The 10,116-nt window shown below is 38.6% G+C and overlaps 1 protein-coding gene across 1 annotated transcript in view; it reads right to left on the bottom strand.

Moving 5' to 3' along the window:
* The window catches only part of RGS12 (regulator of G protein signaling 12), a 748,472-nt gene extending 741,244 nt beyond the window's left edge, over positions 1-7,228 (bottom strand). The window contains exon 1 of the mRNA XM_044063568.1: positions 6,947-7,228. The gene's annotated coding sequence lies outside the window, so the exon portion shown is untranslated. The remainder of the gene's footprint in view (positions 1-6,946) is intronic.
* Positions 7,229-10,116: the final 2,888 nt, after the last annotated feature.

Raw genomic sequence — 10,116 nt, 5'->3', positions numbered from 1 at the left:
AGATGACATTGTGATCTGTAGTGAGAGTAGGGAACAGGTGGAGGAGACCCTGGAGAGATGCTCTAAAGAGAAGAGGAATGAAAGTCAGCAGGACTAAGACAGAATATATGTGTGTGAATGAGAGGGAGGATAGAGGAATGGTGAGGATGCAAGGAGTAGAGGTGGCGAAGGTGAATGAGTTTAAATACTTGGGATCAATAGTTCAGAGTAATACTGAGTGTGGAAGAGAGGTAAAGAAGAGAGTACAAGCAGGATGGACTGGGTGGAGAAGAGTGTCAGGAGCGATTTGTGACAGACGAGTACCAGTAAGAGTGAAGTTCAACAAGAGGTTAGTGAGACCAGCTATGTTATATGGGTTGGAGACAGTGGCACTGACAAAAAGGCAGGAGTCTGAGCTGGATGTGGCAGAGTTAAAGATGTTAAGGTTTGCACTGGGTGTGACGAGGGTGGACAAGATTAGGAATAAGTACATTAGAGGGTCAGCCCAGGTTGGAAGGTTTGGAGAGAAAGCCAGAGAGGCAAGATGTTGGTTTGGACATCTGCTGAGGAGGGATGCTGAGTATATTGGGAAAAAGATGCTAAGGATGAAGCTACCAGGTAACAGGAAAAGAGGAAGGCCTACAATAAGGTTTATGGATGTGGTGAGAGAGGACATGCAGGTGGTTGGTGTGACAGAGCAAGATGCAGAGGACAGGAAGAAATGGAAACAGATGATCCGCTGTGGTGAACCCTAACGGGAACAGCCGAAAGATGATGAGCTGTTTGTGGGAGATCTCAGTATACCTATGAGTTTCTTTGCGGATTTACTGTATATAAAATAAGCCATAATGTGGTGAGAAAGGTGCACAGTCAGAAATACATTTTAAATATGTTTGTCATACATTTAGCTGATAAAATAAAGGGATTTACATTAGCTTGTACTTTCTAATTAACATCTACTATTAAAATGCGTGGTCATTATTTAATAAGGAGTTCTACCCTTTAGTGGTCTACAAAAAAGCTACAAAATTTTATTAGGAACAGACAAAAATTTGAGACAAAGTCATTGGTTGTTGTTGTTGTTTGCCTTTCGGCTTTTCCCGGTTAGGGGTCGCCACAGCGGAACTCTGGTCCGCTAATGATTGGCAGTTGGATTTTATGGTGTCGAGTTGCCAGCCCGAAGCCCAACCTTCAACGAAGGCACGCCCATTCAACGCATGTCGTTTGAATGCCCACTCGACCGCGGGGAGGACATGCAGACTCCACACAGAAGGAATTCCCAACCCAAGCCGAGAATCGAATGGGAGAACCTCTTGCTGTAAGGCAACAACGCTACCGCTGCACCACTGCGGAAGTATTGGTGTCCTGTAAAATTCTGGGCAGTTGGTAGGTGTGGGTCTCAGTACAGCAAGGAATGGTATTTTGTCCTTTCTCTACTGTAGTACAATCTTGAGGTTTGTTTAAGTAGTAGGGAATGTGGAGGGGGTGCAGGTTACTTAAGAGTTTTTTTTTTTTTTTTTAATGCTTTCTGTTTCTATATTGTTGGATCAATACTGTGGCATTTGAACACTTCTGTGTTTGATTTTATGCCACAGATCTATAAATGTACTGGGGTTGGGAAGTTGGCCTAATGGTTAAGGTGTTTGCCTTGCAAACACATGGTGCAGGGTTTGAGTCTCACAAGGGACAATTGGCTAGGCTTAAAATGGTTCGCAAGGGCAGTTAGCGTAGTACTAATCTATGTACATTATAAGCACACACAGTTTAACAGTATAATGGACATGATCAGTAACTTCAAGGATAACCACCTATTTAATAAAGAATAAGAGCAGCATGGAGCCTGTAGTAATTTCTGAAGTAACTTCTCAGTCAATAATTTTGGAATTGTGAACTACTAACATGAACGCCCCCCCCCCAGCAGTCAGAAATGTGTGATTGGTATGCCATATTGCTTTGCCACAACCTTCCCAGTATAACTATTTTTTGTCCCAGGGCATACATACTAAATTGAGAATTAAACATACTGAGTATGCACTAATAAAATTACAGCAGAAGGTTTTAAATGGATAGTTAGTCATACGACAAGACTACTGTTGGTCTAAATAAGAGCTATTGTAAAGAAAGAAAATGTATACACATTGTATAATTAATATAAATGAAAAAAATTTTCATATTTTTTCTTCTACTCTATTAATGCATGTATGCCTCTGTCTTAAGTGATAATTTAATAAAAATGTTAATATTAAATCTCTCCAGACACAACCTACACCATTTTTGCTGTCGCACTTAGACCACCTGCATCCTTTTAATTTCACTTTTGTTTCAAGCTAGAACATATGCTCCCATTCGGCTGGGCAAAATGTTGTCCCTTAAATGAATTTACATACCATGGCTTAAATGGTGTATGCTTATCTGCACCAATAAGTTCAAACTATCAACTAATACGCTTGTGTCTGTTTATCTGTTTGTTTGCCTTACTCTACTATGTACTGCTTGCAACTCGTTTGGTGGTGGGCTTCCTAACAGAATTAAAAGGCATGTAAGAGCTGCTGAAAAACACTACTCACCATAACTTTTCCACCAATGTTCTTACATTGTAAAGTGCTTCTCAAATTAAATGTAAAATATTCTTGCATTTGTAAATATGTATATATTTGAGTATACCCGTGTATCTGTAAATAAGTTTGATCATTTTTAATGCGATCCTATTCACCCAGGCTCTGTGTTTGCATATGGTCCATTGAGATCAGTCAAATACATCCATATATATATATATATATATATATATATATATAAACTGCTAAAGTGAGGAATCGAGGATTATGCGAGCCCCTTAAAAAAATGACGTCCTATGTGTTTATCCATCTATTTATTTTCGTGAACTGCCCACTTCAGCCACGACCCAAGCAGCACATACAGTAACAGCAAAAAGATATTAAGCATCGTATATAACGTGCCTTGAGAATACCAGTGAATAAAAAAAATACAGAAAGGAGCTCTTCACAGGGCACCTAGCAATTCTAGGAGTTTGACTATTGATCATATAGTTACTACTTAAAATGTTACACAGGTATAGAATGTTGTCTTAAATAACAAGGAAACATATCTCTCAACCTCTTAGAGCAAGAAATCTGGATAAACCCACAAATAATGGGGAACAAATGCCCAAAATAGGCATACCCTTGTAAATATTGATGTTACAAATTTAGAAAGGTGATAGAATAACAGGTTTTGCATTAGCATGAATTTTATGAAGGATAGGATGTCTGAAAATCAAATGTCTGCCATTATTTTCTGAGTTCAGTCCTCCTCATTGATTTGTCAGTAATTTGCCAGAAAACTAAAATGTTATGAGGGACACACCAAAAATATAAGTCAAAAATGTGGACAATCTGCGAAAATCTACAAAATTTCCACCGCCAATAAACATTTTACACTAGCGATTCCCTTATTCATAGCCGGCTTTAGGCACCAGCGAACCCTGCAGTCGCTGGAGGCCCCCTGTTCCTGGGGGGCCCCTCCAACCACAGCAATTTCCTTGACATTTTGTAACATGTCTGTCAAACCAACAAAAGCTAGTACATCAATCTTGTGCACTTAATAAACCAGGCTGGTAATAATGCTTACTTATATCTCCTTTAAAATTCAAAAATATATTTGGTTATAGTAACAATGTTTTATAAATCAAGAGCCTTCACAATTCCATTAAATATTTTACCACTAACATAGTCCCCATGGCTTAGTTAAACCCTGCTGGTGGACATTCTGTACACTAAAACAACATAGACAGTTTTAGGTGCTTGCAATACCTGTAGCTCCAAGAGGGCCCCCTTAATCATCCTTCATTGTGTGGGGGCCCCACAAAAGCTGCTGCTGGTTGGGGAAAATGAGGAGAAGAAAATGTATTAATTTCCTGATTATTCTCTTTAACCTGAACAGGTCTGTGATATGAACCGGTTAGGATAAAGCTGATAATGAACATGAGCAAGGTAAGCACTAGAGAGATCAGCAGCCCAGTGTGACCAGTGTCCATGCATGCCTTGGATTTTAAGAGGAGCTAATACTTCTGATATTCAGGGATAGTTTTATCTTTTAGAGAGTTCTAAAAATACTTGCAGAATACCAGATACTGTAACTCTCAACTTCTTCACTGAAGAATGCAGCACAACACCAATAATAGCAGCATAAAGGCTCAAAATCAGGAACACATTTTAAATATTACTCTGATTCAATGAAAAAGTTAATAGAATAACACCTTTTGTATCAACATGATTTTTTGGACATTAAGTATAAAACTCTAATGTCTGGATTTATTGACTGTCTGTAATCTTGAATGATTTACAAACAAATCAAATGTGTTACAAAGGACAGAACAAAATTATGTGCAAAATCAGGGAAGGTCTGTGAAATTAGGGACAGTGAGAGGTTTGCATTACTCCTCACTAAGGTAAATAAAAGTGACCCATCCCTGCTTCTGTCTGATGACTACTTATCAGCAGTCCCTAATCCGGTGTGCTGGTACCAGTGTTGTACAATGTATTGCTGAAAAAAGTACAAAACTAATATTGCCATAGCTTGTGTGTGTGTAAAAATGTCAGTGAGTTTCATCTGTGCACACACACAATAATGCCAGGGTATATACATTATTGCTGAGTGTCAGTAAAAAAATGTAGCTAACAAGAAATTATACTTCAAATGTAAGGCATAAGATATATCCCAGAACATTCAGACACTTAGATCTTCTAAGACACTGGAGACTCCTACTCCCCAGACTGTATAAATAGATACAAAGGGTTCCCTTAATCATCCTTGACTGTGTGGGGGCCGCACAAATGCTGTTGCTTGAGGAAAAATGAGGAGAAAATTCATATTAAATTTTCTGATTATGTTCTTTAACCTGAACAGGGCTGTGACATGACCCTGTTAGCATAATGTTGATAATGGCCTCTGCCCTCAACTGCACCCATCCTAAAACCAGCACTGCTCGGATGACTGTGTACAGAAAGGTGCAGTAGCTTATATGGGGGGACTGTGGTGTTATTCCTCACAGTCAAATCTTAGAGGTGTGCACATGAGGTCATTAAAGCTTGTGTTTGGGCTGAGGACAGTGTGGTCATTGATTTTTTTACTTTTCTTACATAGAGGTGTACAAAGACGGTTACTACAACTTGTGTAGGAGCAACAAAGTAGAATTTGTTACTGTAATCATTACTTTTTCACTTTCCTCACAATCACACTTAGGACACATATACAGGTAGCTGCCTTTGACCGTTTGGATTGAGGAGTGAGGAGGCATACTATGTATATGCATATCAGCAGTCCCTTGAAATACATGACTGTGGCAGTTTGAACCTCTGTCTTCATCCCAGTCTAACACCAGAGGGATGCAAAAACTGTCTTTCTGAGGGGACTGGGAAGCATGCAATTCCCAGATAGGGCCTGTGTATCTAGACAACAAAGGGTTGTTAGTTTATTGTGAGTTACTGTTTTGTCATCTTTGAACATTAAGCCTTCAGTACAACTTATATCTTCCTTGTAAGAAAAAAATAAAACTGAAATTATTTTCTTATTTCCTAAATGGTTATTACTGTACTGTCTTGCTCAGGAAATTTGTGTTGAAAGGATGCAATGAAAACTAAAGCTGAACAGCCACACAATTTCTTTACGTAATCATAATTTCTGTTCAAGCCTTTATTGGATGAAAATGTGTGTAAAAAGAAAAAAAAATTTAAATGCACTTCAGAGTATATAGAAAGTTATAGCTTCTTGAAAAAGCTGAAAAGTAAGGCAAAATGTCAGAAAAGGAAGAAAAAAGTAATGTGCATGGCATGGGGAGCCCAAATGGGGAGGGGGGACAGGGGAAGATTGGAAGCTATTGTGTGTATGGGGGTGGGATCTGAAACAGTAGGCCTAGGGTGCCACTTCACCTAAGTTTAGACCTGTACATACAGTAGCTACAATATATCATTGCTGCAACTAAATGCCAATAACTGTTACTGTCCCTTTGTGAGTTGGGCGAACACACTGTACTACACAAGTCTTGTAATGTAAGAATATTGTAGCAAAGGATCAGTCTGTGGATACTACTCCTAAAAGTTTGCAACATGAACTAAAAGGTTGCTTAGGAAGGGTGGCAGTGACAGGGTGATACATAGACTGATAGTGCCTAGGGGGCCCCCAGCTTGACATCTGCTGGGGGCCCCCAAATGCTAACACCGGCCCTGCACTTATTGTCAATTATAACATGAATTTTCAGCTGAGAAGCGCACTTTCCGAGTCCTGGAGAGAAAAATATTTCAAGCAAAAGTATGCTGAAAGCATACAAAAATATATCAAAGAGTGATGCTGATGCAAGGCAAGTACAGTACAAATCATTCTCCTTATATTCCTAACGAATGAAGGGAACCAAAAGCTTTTTACTTAAAAGTTCCAAACGTATTAAATACAAACTACAGTATATTGTACATACTCAACAAAATCCACAAAACACTATCAGTACAGGGCCCATGTCCAACAACTATTTGCTTTCTTGACAACTACCAGCATCCCCACCCCCAAACATGTACCCACTGACCTTCTGTTAATACAGCCGTTACCATAGACGCTGGTTCGCCACTGGCTTGTTACGTTGTCAGTCAGGCAGTAGTTCCAAACTGTCTGGATCATGTTTGGTTGCCATTAAAATAAGTTAACAAGGGAGCTTACATTTTGCAACTTCAATTATCTGTTGCAGCATTCAATACATTTTTCATATAGGAGCACAAATAATAGCTGCATCACATTGTTTGTCTGATCGACTCGACTCCCTGCATGAGAAATACGTGTATGTTACTCTTAGAGTGCCTAAAAATGTTAAAAAGTTGTCCAGCAGGTCTTGGACACACAGTAGTAAACTTTTTTTGCGGGCGACTAAGTCATACTTTCAAAGCGTCTATCTTAATGCAAGCGTTAAATAAACGATAAATACCTCGAGTTAACGCTGTTGCTCAAGTTGCTATCCGGTGAAAAGAAAAACTGTCCTTGTAGGGCTTATTGTTTTGTTAAGAATCATTTTGTCATTCACTTTCGTAAGCAGCTGAGACCGAACGTGTAATGAAACAGAAAGGCCATCTTCAAGCCTGACAGATGATGTAATTATAATATAAATGCCAGTATCAAAATTTTAGACCCGTTATTTCCAACTCGGTCTCCATAGGGAGAGTCAACACTTAGGAGACAACAACGGCTGTACACCACGTGATCAGGAGGCTAGGTCTAAGTGGAGCCAAATTTACAATCCTGATGCCTACTGTCGTACGAGCTGTATCTGTACAGGCAAATGTGGATATGGATTTTTAAAGTCAGTCTTGTGTAAAAGCGAGAGGGTAATATTCTAGCACTTATAGAACTACTTATGCCCAGTTAGTATGGAGAAGCACTTACAGCCTTGGAGCATTTTACAAATTAGGCATACTGCTCAACTTCTTTGTTCAAAAATTCTGGACAAAGCCAAAAATAATTTGGGGTTGGGGGATGGGGTGGACAAAGGACCCAAATCAGAAACAATTTTTCAGTGCTTCTCTAATTCGTTCGAAAAGTTAAAAGGACAACAACTTTTATATCAGCATACATTTTCTTAGCAATAACAAGTATGAAATTATAATCCATGGCAATCTTTAGCAAGTTATTACAAAATCAAAAATGTTATGAGGGACAGGGCAGAAATAGGAGACAAAATCAGGGACAGTTGTACTGCAGTTCCATTATGAGAAACTTTCCTTGGTCTGAATCTTAAAACTTCCATATTATTTCACAATGCCAGCACAGCTATGTGGAATTTTGTAAATTATATGGTATTTGTGAATATCAACATGATCTATATAAGATGCTTTGTTACAAATGCATTAGAACTGTATGTCGTGTATAGCAAACTGGTCTGTTCAGACATGTATGTTAAAAAAGGTATTTTATGAAGTACTGACCTTAAAGATGTATCCACAGTGTGCCCTACTGGAAGAGAACAGAAATGTACATGCACTATTGTAACTGTTTAAATGTATATAGTTTAATAGTGAAAACTGGAATACAGGAGATTAACTTCAGAAAAATAGCTAAAATTAAATTACTTTATGGCTACGCAAGAAAATATATCTTTCAGTTTCCATGCAGCAGGGACACATAATTTCTAAAACTAGGAAGCGTTCTGTATTGTCTTGGAAGTGTTTTATTGTTTTATGACTTCCAGCGTCTGCCAACAATTTGAGGAAAAGCCCGTCTATGTATTTTTACAGGTAGATGCTAAATACTGTCAGCTCCCAACAGTGGGGGGTTTCACCTGGGATAGAGTCAGATGACAAGATATTATGTCATTCTGCAAGCTATCCCAGCAGTAATATTTGAAATATTAATTTGAGAACTCTCTTAGGGAGACACCGCATTCTATATTTTATCTTTGACCTGACAGCAACTAGAAGACCCATTCACCACATCTGCCTTGCTTAGATGAGGTAAATTATTAGGGAATAGTATAATTCTGTTAGATATAGTCACTAATATAGCAAAGCTTAGTTTAGATATGTTTATTTATTTATTTGAGACTGTCCTGCAATGTTGTTTTAAATATTTCCTGTGATTTTGAACTCTGATGTCACTGTGACTATATAATGAGTATTTTCTTGTTTTTTTATTATTAAATATACTTAAATCATTCATTTTGGCTGATCTGTCTAGAGATATTTAAGTTCTGATAGTACTTGGATATTTATTTATTTGGCAACACTGTGTAGGCCACTCCTAATAGCCTTGCTCTTGGTCAAACTACCATTTGTATTAATAGTAACATTACACAGTAAGATTGGACACTCTTTGTTAAGTGCCTTAAAGTAGCTGATAAGGAGTTGGCTGGTGGCAGTGATAACTGCTTTATAGTCTGGGCAAAAGGGGGCATGGCTAGTAAACCTGTGCCAGCCTTTCCCAGGTGTGTGTGTGTGTGTATGTGTGTGTGTGTGTGTGTGTGTGTGTGTGTGTGTGTGTGTGTGTGTGTGTGTGTGTGTGTAAATCAAACCTCAAAGAGTGTGTGTGTGTCAGCTACTTGGGCAGGGACACGAATCAGTGGTTGGATAGAGAGGTTGCTGGAGGTCTTGGCGTGGCCACTCAGCTGAGATCTCAACTCTATCCTCTACCAGGATAAATAAATCTAACAAGAAATCTAGCTTATTAGACTGTATTCTCATTAACCATCATCCTCACATTTATGACTCAGGAACCCTCCCTGATGATTTAAGTGACCACTCTCTTACCTATATCATCAGACATAAAATCAACTTTCCCTCCCCAACATCTGTTTAAAAACATCAGGTCTAAAAAGTACTTTAACCCTGAACTTTTCCAGATGGAACTAACAGCATGCAACTGGTCACCCTTACAAAACCTTCCTTTAGATGAAGCCGTTAGTTACATTAACTCCAACTTCCTTGCCATCCTCAACCACCATGCCCCAACCAGACTAATTAGAACTAAAACCAAACATGCTCCATGGCTCTCCAAGGAAACGAAACATAAAATACATTTTAGAAACAAACATTGGGCAAAATGGAGGAAAACAAAAAACCCTATAGTCCAACAAATATTTAGACAACTAAGAAATGAAACTAAGAAAGCTATAATATCTGACAAAAAAACTACTACCTGCAATCCCAACAAAGCTAGTCAAAACAAGCCATAGAAATTTTGGTCTAGTATCAACCAACTACTCCATCCAGGGCAATCCACTACTCCAAGCCCTCAAAACACTGAACACACAAAAAAAAAAACAATGCATATAGCTAATGCTTTTAATACCTTTTTTACTGATGCTATACAAACACTAGCTAGTCAACTATCACCTAACAACTTCACTCTACCTTCCAATGAAGCATCCTCACCCCTACTTTTCATTTTCAACCCGTCCCAACAACATATATTCTAACCTTTCTACAGAAACTGAAACCATGCTCACCCTCAGCAGACCAACTACTTGCTGAATTCCTACAACAATCCACCAAAGCTATTGCCTATCCCATTTCTATCCTGATCAATAGAACTATTACTGAAAGTTATATCCCCAGTTTATGGAAAATTTCCCATATTATCCCCCTCCACAAAGGAGGACAATCCATT

Source organism: Protopterus annectens, chromosome 2.part1 (assembly GCF_019279795.1).
Source record: "Protopterus annectens isolate FY-2018-M chromosome 2.part1, PAN1.0, whole genome shotgun sequence".
Taxonomy (NCBI): domain Eukaryota; kingdom Metazoa; phylum Chordata; order Ceratodontiformes; family Protopteridae; genus Protopterus; species Protopterus annectens.
This window is presented reverse-complemented; position numbering and strand designations above follow the sequence as displayed.